Genomic DNA, 13,024 nt, shown 5'->3' on the forward strand with positions numbered 1-13,024 from the left:
AGTAGCTAAACTTAACATTTCAGATTTGACATTTATTTAGGTCATAAATGTTAAACGACTGACAAAAAATAATCAGGCAAACTCGTTAGTTTTGTCTAATTTCTCCATTTTTAACTGAAAATAGGCCTATAAATGTGACTCATGTAATGTAGTAATTAGCTCAGCTTTAGGAGGGGAAGAGAAAGGGATGAAGTGACTGAGAAAAAAAGAAAGAGTTATGGAGATGAGGAGAGAGCAGGTATTGACAAATAATACTGCCCACTGATATGGTTATTATATAGCTATTTCTTATCCTTTTTTTTTGGTCTTAAAAACGTCTTGAAATGCACATATCAGAGAAATAAAAAATTTGAACCCCCTACCAACCTCAAATTTAGGACCTCTTTTATTATAAAGCCCTGTCTCTACGGCCCTGTATTAGGCATAAGATAAATAATGAATGTGTAGCCTAGATATTGTGAATGCCTAAATTACCTAGCTTTGGTAGCTGTCTGAGAAAATGATTCATAGGCAAAATCAACATATCAGTTGACCCTATGTTTACTTTCTTCACTGACAGACAAAAATGAAAAGCCTATATCAGTCAAAGCTCAGCTTTAGGAGGAGAAGAGACAGGGCAAGATAAAAACAGAGAAAAAGAGTGTGATGCTGATGAGGAGAGAAAAATAATCAGCTGCCCACTGACATGGTTTTAAATCTGATATCCAATTTTTTTCACCTTCATATAATCTTAAAATATGTAGATCAGAGAAATCAAAATCTTCTCGGGGAAACCCAGAACCCCCCTGTCTGCCCTACCTCACATTTGGGACCACAGTGATTATAAAACCCTGCCTTTGCATGGTAATGAAACTGGTTAATAGTGAGCATTAGATCCTAAACTAAAGTGTTACCTTTTTTTATAATTTAAAAAAAAATCATACCCTCATTGGGGGCTTAGCCCCCCTAAAATGAAAATCCTAGTGACGCCCCTGCTTGCATAACCATTTGAACAATTAAAAAGATTAATATTCGACAGGAACGGTGGCCATCTTTAAAAATGGCAGCCATCTTGAATTTTTGAGGGACAAGCATCTTTTTCCATTAACATGTCCTTTAGAGAGTATTTGTATCAAATGTTCTGCTTGGATTACTGTTTGAATAATTTATATAATAAGTATTGAATAGCAATGGCGGCCATCTTGAAAAAACTGAATTTTTTAGTAGCCAACGCCTTTTTCCAAAATAGTGGCCCTTAGAGAGTATCTGTGCCCAATGTCATGCTTTTATACCAAAGCGAACGATTTTTTACTAATCTGCTGTACAGGAATGCAGGTTCCAATCCGGCCTGCATATGATCCCATTCCCACTCTCTTGCTGTACTCTCTGTCAGCTAAATGATTAGACTGGAACAAAACAGACAGTAAGATGTTAAACAGTAAATAGGTTTTAATATGGCAGATACATTTTATTCTTCTTAAAATGTAACAATATAAAATACAAAAGTCTGAAAAACAAAAGAATTATCCCAACAGGACGACTCATAACTTATATTGATTAAAAAAGAAAGAACGTAAATAAAGAAAAATGTACAGAGTGAAAAAAGACAGTACATTATAATAAGAAATGTGTCTAATACTTTCTTTGTCTAAAACAACAAAGACCACAGTTTAAAGACATACTGTACATTTAAAAATACCACAAACGTTAATGAACAAGCTACATTTTCCTTCCCTTGAATTTTTATGTGGATTAGTCAGGGATTTAAGTTTATGTTATGTGCTCTCTGTAGCAAACATTTGTATTTCATGTTAAAATACAACCTTTAAACAAAATTGTTCCTCTTATGTTCTGCTATTGTGTAGGTAAACAGCATTTATGCTGGGATAAAACAAAGTGTAACAATTATTTTGAAAACCAATCTTTAGGGTGGTTATAGGGGAATTAGTAGTTGTATAAGTTTTCTTTCTTATATTGCAAAATATTGTGTAAACTTTATCAAAATAAATAAAAACACTAAATTACAAAAAAAAAAATTAAAACCAATCTTTAAAGAGATCAGATTGATTGATTGTTGATGTTACAGAAGAGGCTCCCGTACCGCCTCCTCCGCACCACCGGAGGGATCCGTCTCCGGAATATTAATCATAACCGAACTCCAATTCCCATAATGCCTCTTACCTGGGACTGATTTTGCACACACCTGCATCTCATTCACAGAAACACATATAAATAATTTCCACGCACCACACCAGTGCTGCACCACATTACAGAAGACTTCGCCAACAAGCGATCCAGCGGCCATCATGCAACTGTCTACTGAGTTATCAGCACAAGCGTCACAGCTGGCCATGCATCACCATCAACTGAGTCGTCTCACTTCACACACAGAAGATCTTGTACATGCTCTTCAGAATCTCCGTGTCTCATTGCCGAACATTCCCGCTGAACCACCACAAAATGTCACCCTGTCTCCAGTGAGTTCTCCGAATAACCCCCGACTCGCATTCCCCGAGAAATTCTATGGCACGCCCACGAAAAGTAGAGGTTTCCTGCTGCAATGCACTCTCTTCATGGACCAGCAACCATCACTTTACCCAACTGACTCTGTACGCATTGCCTTTGTCTGTTCTCTACTCACGGGGAGAGCGTTGGAGTGGGCTACAGTGGTCTGGAGACCGGATGGATTTTCATTTTCCACCTTCGGGGCTTACCTTCAACAATTTCGCAATGTTTTCGAACATCCCACTGAAGGAGGTGATACTGGCGAACAACTGCTGGGTCTTTCACAAGGCAAGAGAACCACGGCTGAGTACGCTCTCACTTTTCGTACCCTCGCTGCTCAAACTGACTGGGTAGAAAGCACCCTGAAAACCATGTTCAGGTCCAAACTAGCCTTTCGAGATGAGGGGAGGAGCTTTAACGAATACATTGACTTGACCATTTCGGTAGATAATCTCATCTGCTCCTGGCGCTCAGTTCGAGCAGTGCCTTGCTACTTCCAGACCACCACTAACACACCCGAACCCATGCAGTTGGGGTTTACTCACCTCACCCCGGAGCAACGCGAACGCCTCATGCAGAATCATTTGTGCCTCTACTGTGGTCAATCAGGCCACATGTCGATTGCTTGTCCAGTTCGTCCTTCATCTAACTCCCAATCGTTGAATGCCAACCCCAAAGCTAACACCCCAACTACCAGTTTCACACTCCCTGTTCACCTGCTTATCCAAAACAAGGTCATTCCCACGACTGCTCTGCTTGATTCAGGAGCAGCGGGAAACTTGATCTCTCATAAATTTGCCTCACACTGCCAACTGAAACTAATTCCCTGTCATTCATCCCTAACAGTGGAGGCGCTAGATGGTCGACCCCTCGGAGAGGGCAGATTTCAGCGCATCACAGAAACAGTTAAAATGCACATTGGTTCTTTACACTCTGAAACCATCCAATTTTACGTCATTCATGCACCGCACCACTCCATCATCCTTGGACTCCCCTGGCTACGCACCCATAACCCCCACATCTCCTGGTGAGAGGGTCGGATCATCCAATGGGATACCACCTGTCACTGCTTGTCCAAATTTTCTCGAATTCCCAAATCCGTTCCAGATACCTCCGCACCAGAAATCTCCACGGTAAAGATCTCGACGTCAGTTCCTGAATTAACAAACTTACCACCTGAGTATGCAGACCTCTGCTTGGCCTTCAGCAAGGAGAGAGCTTCTCAACTCCCTGAGCATCGGCCGACTGACTGTGCCATAGATCTCATTCCCGGTACCAAACCACCGAAGGAGAGGATTTTCCCATTGTCTCAACCCGAGTCTGAGGCCATGAAACTTTACATTGAAAAATAACTAGCCAAAGGTTTCATAAGACCCTCAACATCACCAGCTTCAGCCGGCTTCTTCTTCGTAAAGAAAAAGGATGGAGGTCTACGCCCATGCATCGATTATCGTGGACTTAACGACAACACCATCAAGGTTTCGGTATCCGTTACCCCTTGTTCCAGCCGCATTAGAACAGCTCCGCCACGCCAAGTTCTACACTAAGCTGGATCTCCGCAATGCTAACAACCTAATCCGCATCCGTGAGGGTGACGAGTGGAAAACGGCATTTTCCAACACCAGTGGGCACTATGAATACTTGGTTATGCCGTTTGGCCTGGTGAACAGTCCATCCATCTTCCAGTCCTTAATGAATGACATTTTCCGGGACATGCTGGATAGATGGGTGATTGTATACATTGATGACATCCTGATCTACTCCACCTCTTTGGAGGAACACACTCACCATGTCAGACTGGTCCTAAAATGCCTCATCCAGCACCAACTCTACGCCAAGGCTGAGAAATGTGAGTTCCATCGCACCAGCACATCCTTCTTAGGATATATTATCGGTCAGGAGGGGGTAGCCATGGACGAGAAGAAGTTCAAAGTAGTCCTGGATTGGCCACTACCAAAGACGGTGAAGGAACTACAACGCTACCTAGGGTTTGCAAATTTCTACAGACGGTTCGTTAGAGGGTTCAGCACGGTTGCAGCTCCTCTAACCACCATGACGATACGCCAAACGTCCCATCTGAACTGGTCCACAGAGTCCCGTCAAGCATTCAATAAACTCAAAACTCTCTTCACATCAGCTCCCATCCTACGATACCCAGATCCTGAACGCCAATTCATCGTGGAAGTCGATGCCTCCAACACAGGAGTAGGTGCTATCCTATCCCAACGCCAGGGTGATCGAGCAAGAATGTATCCATTCGCTTTCTTCTCCCGAAAGTTGACCCCCGCTGAATGTAATTATGACATGGGCAATCGTGAACTGCTAGCCATGAAGCTAGCTCTCAAAGAGTGGCGACACTGGCTGGAGGGAGCAACAAAACCCTTCATCTTACTCACTGACCACAAGAACCTCGAGTACATTCGGTCAGCCAAACGCCTAAACCCACGCCAATCTAGATGGGCTCTTTTCTTCACCAGATTCCACTTCACAGTAACCTACCGACCAGGCACCAAGAACACCAAAGCCAATCCTCTCTCTCGTCAGACCAAAGGAACCACTTCAACACACTACCAACACTATCATTCCCAGAACCCTGCTGGTGGCTCCCGTGCAATGGGACATAATTACCGAGATCGAGCACGCCAACCTACAAGTGACACCACCATCCGACTGCCCTGCCAACCTCTTGTTCGTTCCAGAACCTCTACGCCCACAACTCCTCGAACAAGTACACTCAACGCCGAGTTCAGGTCACCCCAACATCACCGCCAGCACTCACCTACTTCGTAATCGCTTCTGCTGGCCTACTTTACTCACTGACACCACTAAGCATGTCCAGAACTGTGCCAACTGCAACACCACCAAATCTCCCAGACAACTACCCGCTGGTCTCCTGACCCCATTGCCTACACCCCTTCGGCCCTGATCTCACATCGCCATTGACTTCATCACTGACCTACCCAATTCACAAGGACACACTACCATACTCACCATCGTTGACCGGTTCTCCAAGGCATGTCGTTTAATTCCTTTACCCAAGCTCCCCACATCCCTCGAAACTGCTGACAACAGGCTAACCGTCACCGCCGCCCTGCTCCTGAGTACCACCCTGGTCAATGGGTTTGGTTATCCACCAAAGACCTCAGACTACGACTTCCATGCCGCAATCTCAGTCCCAGGTATGTTGGTCCATTCCAAATTTCTAGACAAATCACTCACATCTCTTCGATTAGACCTACCTGCTTATTACCGCATTTCTTCCACTTTCCATGTCTCCCTTTTGAAACCTGCCGGTGGTCCGAAAGGAGAGCCGGAGGAGGGAGCCTCGCCGCAGACTCCCCATTCCATCCTGGTTCACGGCGAGGAGGCGTATCGTGTGCACAAGTTGCTCGACTCAAGACATCGGGGTAACACGCTTCAGTATCTGGTCGATTGGGAGGGGTTCGGTCCGGAGGAGCGATCCTGGGTCAACTCTGGGGATATCCTAGATCCCACACTCGAAGCCGGCCCCTCGACCTCGTGGGAGACCTCAACATCATTTGCCTCCTCGCGTCAGGAGCCGCTCGCAGGGGGGGGGGGCCTGTTACAGACGAGGCTCCCGTATCGCCTCCTCCGCACCACGGGAGGGATCTGTCTCCAGAATATTAATCATTACCGAACTACAATTCCCATAATGCTGATTGCGCACACACCTGCATCTCATTCACACATATAAACCACTTCCACGCACCACACCAGTGTGAAGTCTTGATTTGCCCTGGCTATCATTACTGAGCGTTTATTCCCGTGGCCGTTCTCCGCCTGCCCCGACTTGGATTGTTTACTGGATCTTGCTTCTCGCCGCCTGCCCCAACCATTGCTTGTTATCTGGTTTGTCTCTGCCTTTTCTCCATTTCCCTGTTTGCTGTTCTTGATTACTGCCTGTTTGACTACTCTAATAAAAGCTGCAACTGGTGTAGCGTATCTGGACAGTCTTACATGACTGAACCATTCTGAGTCTCAGAAAAGCTTTTCAAATTGTTGCTTTGTTTGATAACTCTGGGGAAAATGACCTTTTCAACACCTTTTATGGGCCATCAGAGCAATACCAGAAAGGTCCACTCATTCCCCCAGCCCTAGGTCCAAGCTTCAAAGAGATCTTAATCGGCTCTCCGAAGAGAGTTAGAGATCTCTTCACCCACACACGCACACACACATGGACCTTTTCATTAACTTCCTCATATAAAGACATTCCTAAGATAAATTCAATGTGTTTTTATGTTGGCCTATTGCGCCCACGTCATATTGGGATAACTTATCATAGTATTAAATGAACTATAAGTGCTTGTAATTATGCATTAAGATGTATCTTTGTAATTCCTATTATTTTTCATGTCTTTCTTGGTATCATTGTAATCCTCTTGGAGGACACCTGACCACGCGCCAAATGTGGGTGAATTTTGCAATTTGCGGGTAAAACTGTCGATCTACCTGCCACATTGGCGGTTAGCCAATGAGAATTGAGTGATTCATTCGTTGTTGTTTTTTTTGCGTCTGTCCAATAACATCAGCAATTTTCATTCAAGCAACTGATTTCTGTTAATGCATGAAAAACTAAATGTATATTGCAGCACAGGATGAAGTCAGTATATACATTACAACGATTTGAGACAAATAAATGTACATTTAATGTAAAACTATGTAAACGGCGCTCTGTGGCGCAGCAGAATTTTGAACAAGGTCCTGAACCGTTGCTGGGCGCAACGGACAGACGCCGAATGGCACCGCTGGTGTGTGTACACTGACAGAAAAAAATGTGTTTTGAATTTTAAAGACATGGTTCTGCACGTCGCGCCACACTGTGCATCTGGTGTGCGACCCCCTTAAGAGTTATTATTACTTATAATGATTTTGTTAATAACTTGACAGCACTTAAATGTGTATTCTTCAAGTTAAAGAACAATGTTTGTGTGATTTCTATTCTTCACCAAAAAAAAAAAAAAAAAAAAAATTGGCTTTCCTTTTCATTCTCTACTTTGTTCATTTCCACCGACGAGTGAAATGAACTTAGCCTGACTTATCTGGCAAACGTTACTTTCAAGGGACCTTTAAATTTTCTGTGACGCACGCACTCCGAAGGACCGAGAGAACGCGCGGTGCCTCCAGGGACCGCGACACACACGCTTTCTTTCCTCAACCACTCAAAGAAACAATGCAAATATCGTATTTTCATATCAAAATCTAAAAGCTGTTACGGTTGTTTCCCATTTAGGGTGATTGTGATTTCTTGGGGTCTCTCAAAGGTTAACTGCCCAGGTAATTTGCCATTCTGGGATCCCTCCGGGATCTCTCTCAGCCTCTTCCTCTTTATATCACTCTCTCTGATTCTCATCCTCTTTCATTGTTTGTTGTTTTATTTTGTGTATATGCATTTTATTCCATGTAATCTTAGTCACGATATACGTAGTGTTTCCTTTATTAAATCCATTTATACTCATTTATTGACTCTGTTTCGTGCTCATATTATGAAGTCCCTTTAATGTCCGATCAAAGCTACACGCTTTACAATTGTTGATACCTTAAATAGTATTTTCTTTTATAGAACGAGAAAGCTGTTTTTCATGGCAAAGAGAAACAGTATTTCCTGAAAGTCTATAAAGAGGAAAACTTCTTTTGAGATTTGGTAAAAGATCGTCCTGTCAGTTTGCTGGACAAACGGATTTTTCGATAACAAATTAATTCCATTAAGAGTTATCCTGAGAATCGATCTATTCTAGACAATTGATATATTAATATTTAATTATAACACGTTGTGATTGAGTATTGAAAATTAATCTAATTTTGCCTCCCTGTTTGGATAATTGATTATAATTCGTTGTATTGAATTGTCCATACAGATACGTTGGCAAAATATTCCCTTTAAGGGTAATATTATAAATTGTAGGCGATTCACTGATCATATCCATGATCAGTTAGTAAAATTATATTCCCTTTATTTGAGCTAAGAATCGCTACACTGGATCCCCTTGAGTCTGCTGCATCATTACAGTTGAAATGATACATCTTCTGATGCTAAGCTAGGGCACATCATCAGTGATGTTACTAATCTCATTGGGTGTTTCGGGACAGACACCCTCCTTCAGGCGACCCAGCCGAGGTTGATCAGGCCTCAGCTTGTGCCCTAGCAGCATGTAACCACGGATCTTCTCTTTTGATCCAGAGCCACCTCAAAGCCTTCTCTGCAGCTACTGTGCTATTGCCAATAGCCCTTCTCCTTCTCTCACCTGTGATGCCGAGTGCTGTTTAGGCCCCGTAGACGGACTTCCCTGCAAAGCCTCTACACCCCACCTCCAAAGATAAGCACCTTGCCTTCCAGCCTTGGTTGTGGCAGTCGCTGGCGAGGCCATCATATTTCTTTCTCTTCCTCTCAAAGCCTTCCTCCATTCAGTCTTCCCATGGCACAGTGAGCTCCAACATGACCAGGTTATTTGTTGCCTCAGATACCAAGACAATGTCAGGTCTCAGAGTGGTCTTGACGACATGCTGGAGGAACTTAAGCTGTCTGTCCAAGTCCACTTCCAGTTGCCAATCCTGTGCAGTGTTCAGAAGCCCTGATGTTAATCTGGAAGATTTTTCTGGCTTCTCTCTGGCCCTGATGAAGCTGATGGTTTTCTTGGAGGGCTTTGACCACTGGCAGCTGCTGATAGTATCCTGGATGCTCTCTGCAATTGTTTTTGAGCACCTGGTCATGCCGCCAGCGATATCGGCCTTCCCCCAAAGCTCTTGGGCAGCAGCTCAAGATTTGCTCAAGGGTTCCCTTTTTCTAGCACAGGGCACATCCTGGTGTATCGACCAGACCCCAGGTGTGCAGGTTGGATGGGCTGGGGAGGACGTCATAGACTGCCTGGACCAGGAACTTGATGCGGTGTGGCTCTGCCCGCCAGAGGTCAGAGGTCCCCCGACCATCCGATTGCCGATCGGGGGAGGTTAATCGCCTCTCGTTTCCCCTTGTATACTGCACGAACACTGCAGGACAAACGACGCACGACAAAGCTGAAAATCGTCCCGACCCGAAAAAAAGTCGCACGAGTCAGAATTCGGCTCAAAATCGGACGAAATTCAAGTTCAAGTTCAAGTTCAAGTTGAGGTTTATTGTCATTCCACTAAATGTGGGAACCTACAGTGGGACGAAATGTCGTGCCTCACAGGACCATGGTGCTACATAAGTACAAACATACAAAAATGTAACAGACATTAACATTGTTTGTCAAGCAACTGGTTGGGGAACAGTACAGTAGTGCATGAAAATGTACATAAATATAATAATAGCTGAGTCTATTTTTATACACGCAGCAGTGTGTGTAAAGTGTCTAGTGGATAATTTGTAAAGTGTCTTAGTATGTTTCAGGAGGTAGGGGTTTGTCTGTGAGAGACTGTGGGAGGGATGGGTGGAGTCCTTAACGATACTGTTGGTTTTGCTGGAGCATCGTGTAAGGAAAATGTCCAGGATGGAAGGGAGAGGAGCACCGATGATCTTTGCAGCCGTGTTCACTGTCCGCTGGAGGGTCGTATGGTCAGCAGCACTGCAGTTCCCGTACCAAACAGTGATGCAGCTAGTCAGCACACTCTCAATGGTGCCCCTGCAGAATGTGGTGAGAATAGGTGGAGGGAAGCTTGCTCTTTTCAGCCGGCGGAGAAAGTGTAGGCGCAGTTGTGCCTTTTTGGAGAGTGACATGGTGTTAGTGGTCCAGTTGAGATCCTCTGTGATATGCACCCCCAGAAATTTAGTGCTGCTGACTCTCTCCACAGTCGAGCTGTCAATGGTCATTGAGGGGTGGTCAACCGAGTTTCTCCTGAAGTCTATCACCACCTCCTTTGTCTTTCCTATATTGAGGGACGGATTGTTAGTGCCACACCATTCAGCCAGCTGTGCCACTTCCTCTCTGTAGGGCGTTTCATCATTGTTGCTGATGAGACCTACCACTGTTGTGTCATCAGGTCAGCAGTATGAAGAGCAGCGGGCTGAGCACACAGCCTTGTGGGGCACCTGTGCTAAGTGTGGTAGTGCTCGAGCAGTTGTGGCCGAGACGGACTGCCTGAGGTCTTCCGGTAAGAAAGTACAGGATCCAATTACAAAGGGAATTGTTGAGGCCCAGCAGGTTTAGTTTATTTATGAGCTGTTGTGGAATAATTGTGTTGAATGCCGAGCTGAAGTCAATGAACAGCATTCTAACATAGGAGTCTTTATTTTCTAGGTGGGTTAGAGCCAGGTGGAGGGTGAAGGAAATTGCATCGTCCGTAGAGCGGTTGGGACGGTATGCAAACTGAAGCGGGTCGAGTGTGTTGGAGAGGCAGGCTTTGATGTTGTGCATGACTAACCTCTCAAAGCTCTTCATTATGATTGAAGTCAGTGCTATGGGACAGTAGTCATTTAGGCAGGACACAGGTGTTTTCTTTGGTACCGGAATGATTGTTGTGGAGACATTTGAGACATGTGGGGACGACTGCCTGGTGCAGCGAGGTGTTAAAGATATCTGTAAGCACATCTGTCAGCTGTGCAGCACAGTCTCTCATGACAAGGCCAGGTATGTTGTCGGGACCTGCAGCCTTGCGTGGGTTAATCCTAGATATGGACGACCTTACGTCGGCTGGAGACAGACAGAGCGCCCGGTCGTTGGGCGGTATAGGCAGTCTTTGTGCAGGTATGTCATTCTGCATGTCAAACCATGAAAAAAAGTGGTTGAGTGCATCGGAGAGGGATGTATCATCATCACAGGCCTGTGGCGGAGGCTTGTAGTCAGTGATGGTCTTAATGGCATGCCACAGGCTCCATGTGTCTCTACTGTCGGAGAAGTGTTTGTTGATTTTTTGAGCATATGACCGTTTTGCATTTTTAATGCCACAGGACAAGTTGGATCTTGCTCTTTTGAGGGCTGCTTTATCTCCTGATCTGAATGCTTCATCTCTGTTCAAATTCGCACAGTGTATGCCCGCCTTTACGGCATCTGTCGCGGTGAAAACGCATACACAGGACTGCATGCTGGTTTCATTTTATTCCATGGATTTGCCAATCACGTCGTACTGCTGGCTCATCAGCAATATTGGACGCACCTGTGAACAGACTTACAGATACACATGCACACCTGATAAACATTAACCCACCCTCACAGGTTTGTCAACAGTCAGTGTTCTCCTCCCGTATTCACCGCAGTTATCACTAATAATTTTATCAATATTGTCCAGCAGCTGCATAACCTGTGGTGAATCCTGCTTCCTATTGTCAATCACGAAATAACGTCCCAAACCTTTTCTTCCATTAATAATCCCAAATTCCTTTTTACATCCTTTAGTAACAGATGAAGATGAAGCACTTGATTCAAAGACTTTTTCTCCCATCAGGATGGTGTTTCCTGTTGCACTTTTCCCAACCCCTGTCATCCAAAACTTATTTTACTGTTTCTGTTTTCTATTATTATCTATCCTGTCATAATCAATTAAAAAAATACATAATAATAATAATTAGGAAATAAATAATATGATAATAATTTTCAAAACAATTTCAGTTAACAAGGCTACAAATCACAAACACATCTACAGTTGTAAAAGGACCACCAATCTAAGATATTGACAATTTTACCAGTCTCTGTTTCTTCCAGATAACCATTGAATGAAGAGTTGGTCTCAGGTGTCCTCAGCTGCAAATAAGAGTATAAATATATATGTTAGGGTGGGAAAAAGCGCTAATGGCCAATCAAATCAAACAAGGCAGGGCTTACTGTTCACAAAAGACGAGTGCGGATTTTAACGCAGGAATGTAAAGACAATGCTACTTTTGTTTTACTAGTATTTTAACAATATATATATATATATATATATATATATATATATATACAGTATATATATATATATATATATTATATAACAAAAATCAGGTAGTTGTTCTTTAGGCTGGCTGTGGTTTGAGATATTATAACAAGCTGTCAATATTATGCATTAGCATTAGGCCTATTTGTATAGTCTATTTCTAGAAATGTTTAATTAACATGCAATGCTAAAATGTATATTAAATATAAAATTCTGTAAGTTGAATCCTGCCTTTCATTGCAGATTTGCTGATGATCTGAATTCCTCTGTAGCCTATAGCTTTGTTTAAATTTCAACTTTCCTTTTTTCTGAACTGTTCTTTATACCTAGTATCTGTGAAAGGGGAGGGGGGGGGGGCTCAATACACATGTGCACAATCTTGTTTTTCTGTCACCTGATGCCTCAAACATTCAGTCATGTAGGTTGGTGCATTATTGGGGAATAGCAGAATTTGTTATGAATTTGTGAGCTTTGATTTATCCAAAGTTCTTTGTGTTCCTAGAAATACTTAACATAAAAATGTATAAGCAAATTAATCCTTTAGAGGTTAATAATGTAATAATGTAGGGATTTCAATAATAAAGAAAACGTATTGCTTGTTTTATTTATGTTAATTGTAGGCAAATTGTAATGTAAGACTGCTGGATAAATTTGTAAATGCCATCTGTTTGAGTAACGACTACTCCCCGAGAAGACA

Source organism: Siphateles boraxobius, unplaced genomic scaffold (assembly GCF_051911475.1).
Source record: "Siphateles boraxobius isolate OS27281-9 unplaced genomic scaffold, OSU_SipBor_1 29, whole genome shotgun sequence".
Taxonomy (NCBI): domain Eukaryota; kingdom Metazoa; phylum Chordata; class Actinopteri; order Cypriniformes; family Leuciscidae; genus Siphateles; species Siphateles boraxobius.